General features: G+C 41.8%; 8 non-coding genes across 8 annotated transcripts; all 8 read left to right on the forward strand.

Annotated features, from left to right (window-relative positions):
- The first annotated feature begins 482 nt into the window (after positions 1–482).
- trnav-aac lies at positions 483–555 on the forward strand. The gene has a single exon. It is a non-coding gene; the product is annotated as a tRNA-Val (tRNA).
- Positions 556–2241: 1686 nt separating this feature from the next.
- Positions 2242–2314, forward strand: trnav-aac. Its single transcript has one exon. It is a non-coding gene; the product is annotated as a tRNA-Val (tRNA).
- Positions 2315–3272: 958 nt separating this feature from the next.
- Positions 3273–3345, forward strand: trnav-aac. Its single transcript has one exon. It is a non-coding gene; the product is annotated as a tRNA-Val (tRNA).
- Positions 3346–3871: 526 nt separating this feature from the next.
- trnav-aac lies at positions 3872–3944 on the forward strand. The gene has a single exon. It is a non-coding gene; the product is annotated as a tRNA-Val (tRNA).
- A 3116-nt stretch (positions 3945–7060) lies between these two features.
- trnav-aac lies at positions 7061–7133 on the forward strand. Its single transcript has one exon. It is a non-coding gene; the product is annotated as a tRNA-Val (tRNA).
- Positions 7134–7691: 558 nt separating this feature from the next.
- On the forward strand, positions 7692–7764 carry trnav-aac. The gene has a single exon. It is a non-coding gene; the product is annotated as a tRNA-Val (tRNA).
- Positions 7765–8409: 645 nt separating this feature from the next.
- On the forward strand, positions 8410–8482 carry trnav-aac. Its single transcript has one exon. It is a non-coding gene; the product is annotated as a tRNA-Val (tRNA).
- A 518-nt stretch (positions 8483–9000) lies between these two features.
- On the forward strand, positions 9001–9073 carry trnav-aac. The gene has a single exon. It is a non-coding gene; the product is annotated as a tRNA-Val (tRNA).
- Positions 9074–9194: the final 121 nt, after the last annotated feature.

Raw genomic sequence — 9194 nt, forward strand, 5'->3', positions numbered from 1 at the left:
TGTCTCTGTGGTTTCCTCCCACCGTCCACAGACACACATCTTAGGCTAATCAGTGACCATTCATTATGGTAATGATGTCTAAATGTTATTTAACTACAATACTTCACAGTCCTTGGACAACAATAAACTACTGAATGGCCAATTGAGATGAGGGACTGTTTTTGTCTTCTTTGTGACAATGACCTCAGCAAAAGAAACGGTGCTTTGATACAGTATTATTCCTTCAGTGAAGTGTCAATCAACATGTTTATTATTGAAGTTCTAGTGGACAGTGGAGACATACTGGAGTCTATTATATAAATACATGTTTGTAATCCCCTTTCTGGGGATTGATGCAGCATGATAAGTAGGAGACAGGTTGTATCTGAGGCCTCATCCTCCACTGCCCTGGACCACATACACTAGATAGATCCAGCATTCACCAACTACCCTGCTACATATGCTGCATGTGGATGTTTCTACGTCACACGTGATGTCACAGCGTTTCCGTAGTGTAGTGGTTATCACGTTCGCCTAACACGCGAAAGGTCCCCGGTTCGAAACCGGGCGGAAACAGGTTTTGCTTCTGAGTTATAGTTTTAATTTATACTGGTGCTAGTTGTAGAGTTTGCATGTTCCTTCGGGGGCTCTGTGGTTTCCTCCCACCGTCTTAAACATGTTTATTATTGATTATAAGTTCTAGTGGACAGTGGAAACATACTAGAGTGCATTATATAAATAGATGTTTGTAATGTTATACCATATATAATATATATAATGTTATATATTAAATATTAAATGAGAGGAATCTAGCCACAGGGGTTGCAAGCCAGTGACTTCTGTCCCAAGCCCGGATAAATAGAGAGGGTTGCTTCAGGAAGGACATCCGGCGTAAAAATTGCCAAAATAACCATGCAAATCATCAATAAGACTTTCATACTGGATCGGTCGAGGCCCGGGTTAACAACGACCACCACCGATGCTGTTAACCTACAGGGTGCCGGTGGAAATTCGACTACTGTTGGTCGAAGAAAGAGGGGAGGCAGAAGGGTTCGTGGTCAGAGAGAGAAGGGAAAAGGAAGGAGCATAGGTTTGAGAATAGGGACTCTTAACGTTGGCACAAAGACAGGGAAAGGCAGAGAGCTGGCAGACATGATGGAGAGAGAGAAGGTAGATGTTCTGTGTGTGCAGGAGACAAGGTGGAAGGGGAGCAAGGCACGTAGTATCGGAGGAGGATACAAACTGTTCTACCATGGTGTGGATAGGAAGAGAAACGGGGTAGGAGTGATCCTGAAGGGGGAGTTTGTGAACAATGTCCTAGAGGTGAAAAGAGTCTCAGACAGGGTGATGAGCATAAAGCTAGAAATTGAAGGGGTGATGATGAATGTAGTCAGTGGGTATGCGCCACAGGTTGGCTGTGAGTTAGAAGAGAAGGAGAGATTCTGGAGTTAGTTTGATGAGGTCATAGAGAGTATCCCCAGAGGAGAGAGAGTTGTTGTTGGAGCAGACTTCAATGGGCATGTTGGTGAGGGCAACAGAGGTGATGAGGAGGTGATGGGCAGGATGAGCTTCCAGATGACTGGGAAACTACAGCAGAGGTTATCAGGGAAACAGGTAGGAAGGTGCTAGGTGTGTCATCTGGGAAGAGGAAAGAAGGTAAAGACACTTGGTGCACTTGGCGAGTGCAGGCAGGTTGGAGCGGGTGGAGGAAAGTGTCAGGAGTGTTGTGTGACAGAAGAGTGTCAGCAAGACTCAAAGGAAAGGTGTACAAGACAGTGGTGAGACCAGCTCTGCTCTATGGGTTAGAGACGGTAGCAGTGAGAAAAAGACAAGAGGCTGAGATGGAGGTAGCAGAGATGAAGATGTTGAGGTTCTCCTTAGGAGTGGCCAGGTTAGACAGAATAAGAAACGAGTACATCAGAGGGACGGCTCACGTTGCCTGTGTTAGCAACAAAAGGATGATTCGCTGTGGCGACCCCTGATGGGAAAAGCTGAAAGAGAAGAAGAAATATTAAATGAGAGGGCCAAAACACCCTAATAGGGGTTTAGGTCAATCATTTAGTCATCACGGTCTTAGGTCTCTCAAACCACTTGTCTTCTCTGTCCAATATATGAACATCACTGTCCTCAAATTTCTCATCCTCCACTGCACTGGACCACATACACTATACCGCTCATCTTGTGTATTAGACCTTCATCACTGACGTACACACCGACATATGATGCATGTGGATGTTTCTACGTCACTCGTGATGTCACAGCGTTTCCGTAGTGTAGTGGTTATCACGTTCGCCTAACACGCGAAAGGTCCCCGGTTCGAAACCGGGCGGAAACAAATTTTGCTCTTTTGCTTCTGAGATAGTATGAGACTTTATTTCATATTACCAGTAAATGTCCTGTCTGTGTCTCTGTAACTAAAATACTTCACTAAATGGCCAATTGAGATTAATCAAACTAAAGCTGCAGGTGTTTCTGCAGTTACCAATTAAAGTTTGTGTGTTTCTCCTCTGTGAACTTAGAGAAAATTACTGTTGGACAATTATCGTCAGAAGGAACAATTCAACATAAAGAAACTTGATATACCACCTTTTATGAACCTTCATATCTCTGTCACACACCACCTCCTCTGTCTGTGACCAAATGAACTCCCACCTCCCATCTAGACAGCTGAGGTCTCTGGTGGATACGATGAGAGGGGGGTTGTCCAAACTGTTCCAGAGCTTTGTTATCCTTTTTCGTATTCATTTCTTATTGACCTGTGACAAACAGTACATGTTGTCCACTCCAGTACATCTGTCTGTCATTCATGTCATTGTATTTTGTATCTATTCCAGTCAATGTCCTCGTCCTGCAAACCTGTTAGGTGTTAACTGTTAATTTATTTCAGTAACTACATCAGCTGGTCCCCACTACAGCTGCTAAAACAATGAACTGCTTGTACTGCTAAAATTCACATTATTGTAATGTCACACCTCTGCCACCCCCTCTTATCCTCTACAGTGGGTCCTTCGGTGTGTCCAACCTGGTGCAGGTGTAAAAATATTAAATAAGAGGGTCAAAACACCCTAATAGGGGTTTAGGTCAATCATTTAGTCATCACGGTCTTAGGTCTCTCAAACCACTTGTCTTCTCTGTCCAATATATGAACATCACTGTCCTCAAATTTCTCATCCTCCACTGCACTGGACCACATACACTATATTCCTCATCTTGTGTATTAGACCTTCATCACTGACGTACACACCGACATATGCTACATGTGCAAGTTTCTACGTCACTCGTGATGTCACAGCGTTTCCGTATTGTAGTGGTTATCACGTTCGCCTAACACGCGAAAGGTCCCCGGTTCGAAACCGGGCGGAAACAGATTTTGCTTCTGAGATAGTGTGAGACTTTATTTCATACTACCAGTAAATGTCCTTTCTGTGTCTCTGTGGTTTCCTCCAACCGTCCACAGACACACATCTTAGGCTAATCAGTGACCATTCATTATGGTAATGATGTCTAAATGTTATTTAACTACAATACTTCACTAAATGGCCAACTGAGATTAATCAAACTAAAGCTGCAGGTGTTTCTGCAGTTACCAATTAAAGTTTGTGTGTTTCTCCTCTGTGACCTTAGAGAAATTATTGTAATGTCACACCTCTGCCACCCCCTCTAGGTGTGTCCAACCTGGTGCAGGTGTGAATTGAGCCTCATCTTTCTGGGGATTGATGCAGCATGATAAATAGAAGACAGATTGTTTCTGAGGCCTCCACCTCTGTTGAGTGAGGGGGTGTTGATTTACACACACCTCTCTCAAACCACCTGTCTTCTCTGTCCAATATATGAACATCTACCTTCACCACACCACATGTGGATGTTTCTACGTCACTCGTGATGTCACAGCGTTTCCGTAGTGTAGTGGTTATCACGTTCGCCTAACACGCGAAAGGTCCCCGGTTCGAAACCGGGCGGAAACAGATTTTGCTTCTGAGATAGTATGAGACTTTATTTCAGTATGAGACTTCATTTCATATTACCATATTACTTCCACACCTGTCTACTAGTCTGTGGTTACATCACTACACTAAGTTACCACAGTACTTTGCTAATCAGTTGTAATTCTCAGTATTTAAATGAATTGAAAGCGCACAAACAACCAGTTTTACCTGGACGCCACACCTCAGTCACATGGTGCTGGACTGACCCAGATGCACAGAGATGCAGTCTGCAGAACACAAAGACGTGAGCTGAAGCTGATGATCCCTACTGCAGTTTTAGTGAATATTACATTTTACATCAGTGCACTTTGATCGTTTTAGCTCTTTGATGTCAAACCTTTCATAGATGATAACTGATAATTGTTGATTTTACATGAATCTGCATTTTCTAGTTCAATCCTGTCACATTTACCTGCAACAATTAACTGATTACACGGTTACAAATCTATTTTCACTTAACCTGTTTTTTAGCTTTCACAAATTCAGCTGCTCAGTGTGAACAGATTCTGGGTTTGTGAGGTAGTTTGGCGGCTTTAATCGATCTGGAGTGTCACCATACTGTACCTGCTTTTCAACACTGGATGTCAGGTATCACACAGGTTCAGGTGTGGGATTTACTGCCTTGTTAACATTAGAAGCTCATAATATCAGACACCATCATTAATTCACTGTATAATGATGTGAAAACAACATTACACAACGTAAGAATTACTCTTTTATTTTGAAAAAGAAATGTTTTAAGTCACTTGTAGCTTTGCCTTAAACACAATCACCTCCAATTCTCATGTATTTTTCTTTAATTCCTTTTTTATAAATTAGAATGGTATATTATGCATGCAATACCGCATTAGCCGCTTAGGTTTTCATCTTCCACAGAAAATAAAAACACGCACACAAAAGAAAGATTCCCTTCAAAGTCCAGATGAAGCTGCTTGGAAAAGGGTGGTGGGAGAAGCCACAGCATGAAGCGATGTACACAGTTTGCGGTTGCATAGTACAGTACATGAAGTTCCTCATTTTAAAACAGCATGCCGTTTTGTATTGCACATTACTGAAACTTTGTATACTGAACCTTGCTGTTGTTCCAAGTGTCCCACATGGGTAGTCGGTGTCGTCTCATTTCAGCATGGATACAGCAAATAGCATCTCTCAAAGACATTATGTACATTTTTATTTGTTATAAAAATAATTGCCAGCAAATATTCATCTATTACTTTTCTACTGGAATAAATGTTTGTTCTTTTTCTTCTTGTTTTTCTTTTGTTTTACATTTTACCAAAGAAAATCCTCCTGATAAGTTCTGTGTTTTGTGGTCACCTTGAGATTTAGTCCATGAAAAAAGAATAAAGAACAGGTCATGAATTTTGTTTTGAGACAAAAGTTTGGCCACAGGTGAAGGTGAAATTAAAGTTCTTTGAGGTCTGTGAGCGTGTTATTTTGTTCTGACCTAATTCCACAGCTCAAATGGGAAAATACTGTATCTCTCACGGGACGCTGGTGTACACAAGGTACTGCGGTGGAATGCGTGAAGTTATGAATAAATATGTATGTCTACAGTGATGGTTACCTCTAATACTTTTTTACATGCAGTTGTCATTCATGTCATTGTATTATGTATCCATTGCAGTCAATTTCCCTGTCTTGTTAAGAGGTATTAAATGTAATTTATTTTCAGTAACTACTGTATGTATCAGCTAGTCCCCACCAGAGCTGCTAAAAAAATCACATTAATATGAACATATAGAGTACAGTTAAAGATATATTGATTGTCATCAGCAGTAGTCAGTGACTACATGAGTAAAATTACTAACTTACATGTTTATATGTGGGAAATAAATCTCATTTATATGTTACTAATTTAGATTTTCCTCCCTAACTTTCCTTTTCTTCAGGGAAACGTGTTAATGCAACAAGCTGCTTCCTCTGAATATGAACCAGATGCGGTGCTGTCGGCAACAGGAGGACTTCGCTGTGCTTCAGGGCATAATTCGGGGTTGCAGTACTGGGACTGTTCACCACATCAGTTTTATAGTATATATGTTGTGTAACACTTGTACTGAACCACACTTTGGTAGGATGGATTTACAGCAGAAACCACGTGGACTCCTGAAGTAAAACTGAGATGAGGAACTGTTTTGTCTTCTTTGTGACAATGACCTCAGCGAAAGAAACAGTGCTTTGTAAAATCTGCTTATTTATATAAATGCAGCATACTGTTTGTTCTGTAACATGTACATTTTTGTGATCCTATTAAATTTCTTCCACATGATACAGTATTATTCCTTATGAAGTGATAAATCTTCACTCCAGCGAAGTGCTTTGTCTGTTTGTTTGTTTTCTTTGCAACAAATGAGCCGTATCTGACAGTAGCTGCTTCAGAGAGCTCCTTTAAAGATGCTGTAACATATTTTATTTTAGATTATAATTTTCCAAACAGGTCTTGATGATATCATGACAAGACATCATGGTCATAGGTCGAAATGTTTCACTCATACAAGATGCTTCTTCAGTCTGAAGTTGGTTGGAGTCCACAAATCTGTCCTCCAGATTTGGTTTCACTCCACCCCTGGTCTGAATAGGCTCAGATGAAGACAATGGAGGGGGAGGATGTGAAGGATCTAATAGTCACACCTCTGCCACCCCCTCCTGTCCACTTAAGTGGGTCCTTAGGTGTGTCCAACCTGGTGCAGGTGTGAATTGAGCCTCATCTTTCTGGGGATTGATGCAGCATGATAAATAGAAGACAGATTGTTTCTGAGGCCTCCACCTCTGTTGAGTGAGGGGGTGTTGATTTGCACACACCTCTCTCAAACCACTTGTCTTCTCTGTCCAATATATGAACATCATTATCCTCAAATGAGAGCATCCTCCACTGCACTGGACCACATACACTAAATTCCTCATCTTGTGTTTTGGGGTTCGGTCTTTGGACTTTGGTGGACGAGTCTCTTTCTGATTGTGTTCACTAGTTATTCGTTAATTAAAGTCATTGCGATAAAAGTAAAACCCCCCATTCCACAGCAACTTTCATCACTGACGTACACACCGACATATGCTACATGTAGATGTTTCTACGTCATCAGTGATGTCACAGCGTTTCCGTAGTGTAGTGGTTATCACGTTCGCCTAACACGCGAAAGGTCCCCGGTTCGAGACCGGGCGGAAACAGGTTTTGCTCTTTGGCTTCTGAGTTACACCTTTATTTCATACTGGTGCTAGTTGTAGAGTTTGCATGTTCCTTCGGTGTCTCTGTGGTTTCCTCCCACCGTCCACAGACACACATCTTAGGCTAATCAGTGACCATTCATTATGGTAATGATGTCTAAATGTTATTTAACTACAATACTTCACAGTCCTTGGACAACAATAAACTACTGAATGGCCAATTGAGATGAGGGACTGTTTTTGTCTTCTTTGTGACAATGACCTCAGCAAAAGAAACGGTGCTTTGATACAGTATTATTCCTTCAGTGAAGTGTCAATCAACATGTTTATTATTGAAGTTCTAGTGGACAGTGGAGACATACTGGAGTCTATTATATAAATACACGTTTGTAATCCCCTTTCTGGGGATTGATGCAGCATGATAAGTAGGAGACAGGTTGTATCTGAGGCCTCATCCTCCACTGCCCTGGACCACATACACTAGATAGATCCAGCATTCACCAACTACCCTGCTCCATATGCTGCATGTGGATGTTTCTACGTCACACGTGATGTCACAGCGTTTCCGTAGTGTAGTGGTTATCACGTTCGCCTAACACGCGAAAGGTCCCCGGTTCGAAACCGGGCGGAAACAGGTTTTGCTTCTGAGTCATAGTTTTAATTTATACTGGTGCTAGTTGTAGAGTTTGCATGTTCCTTCGGGGGCTCTGTGGTTTCCTCCCACCGTCTTTAACATGTTTATTATTGATTATAAGTTCTAGTGGACAGTGGAAACATACTAGAGTGCATTATATAAATAGATGTTTGTAATGTTATACCATATATAATATATATAATGTTATATATATAATAGATATATATTAAATATTAAATGAGAGGAATCTAGCCACAGGGGTTGCAAGCCAGTGACTTCTGTCCCAAGCCCGGATAAATAGAGAGGGTTGCGTCAGGAAGGACACACCCTAATAGGGGTTTAGGTCAGTCATTTGGTCATCATGGTCTTAGGTCTCTCAAACCACTTGTCTTCTCTGTCCAATATATGAACATCACTGTCCTCAAATTTCTCATCCTCCACTGCACTGGACCACATACACTATATTCCTCATCTTGTGTATTAGACCTTCATCACTGACGTACACACCGACATATGAGAGTATCCTCCACTGCACTGGACCACATACACTAAATTCCTCATCTTGTGTATTAGACCTTCATCACTGACGTACACACCGACATATGATGCATGTGTAAGTTTCTACGTCACTGGTGATGTCACAGCGTTTCCGTAGTGTAGTGGTTATCACGTTCGCCTAACACGCGAAAGGTCCCCGGTTCGAAACCGGGCGGAAACAGGTTTTGCTTCTGAGATAGTATGAGACTTTATTTCATAGTACCAGTAAATGTCCTTTCTGTGTCTCTGTGGTTTCCTCCCACCGTCCACAGACACACATCTTAGGCTAATCAGTGACCATTCATTATGGTAATGACGTCTAAATGTTATTTAACTACAATACTTCACTAAATGGCCAACTGAGATTAAAAGCTGCAGGTGTTTCTGCAGTTACCAATTAAAGTTTGTGTGTTTCTCCTCTGTGACCTTAGAGAAATTATTGTAATGTCACACCTCTGCCACCCCCTCTAGGTGTGTCCAACCTGGTGCAGGTGTGAATTGAGCCTCATCTTTCTGGGGATTGATGCAGCATGATAAATAGAAGACAGATTGTTTCTGAGGCCTCCACCTCTGTTGAGTGAGGGGGTGTTGATTTACACACACCTCTCTCAAACCACCTGTCTTCTCTGTCCAATATATGAACATCTACCTTCACCACACCACATGTGGATGTTTCTACGTCACTCGTGATGTCACAGCGTTTCCGTAGTGTAGTGGTTATCACGTTCGCCTAACACGCGAAAGGTCCCCGGTTCGAAACCGGGCGGAAACAAATTTTGCTTCTGAGATAGCACTTTATTTCATAGTACCAGTAAATGTCCTTTCTGTGTCTCTGTCAGATAAACCAGCATTTTTAGAAATTGTTCAATGTCATGCCTCTCTACAGAAAAGGA

This window comes from Anabas testudineus, chromosome 2 (genome assembly GCF_900324465.2).
Source record: "Anabas testudineus chromosome 2, fAnaTes1.2, whole genome shotgun sequence".
NCBI classification, from domain to species: domain Eukaryota; kingdom Metazoa; phylum Chordata; class Actinopteri; order Anabantiformes; family Anabantidae; genus Anabas; species Anabas testudineus.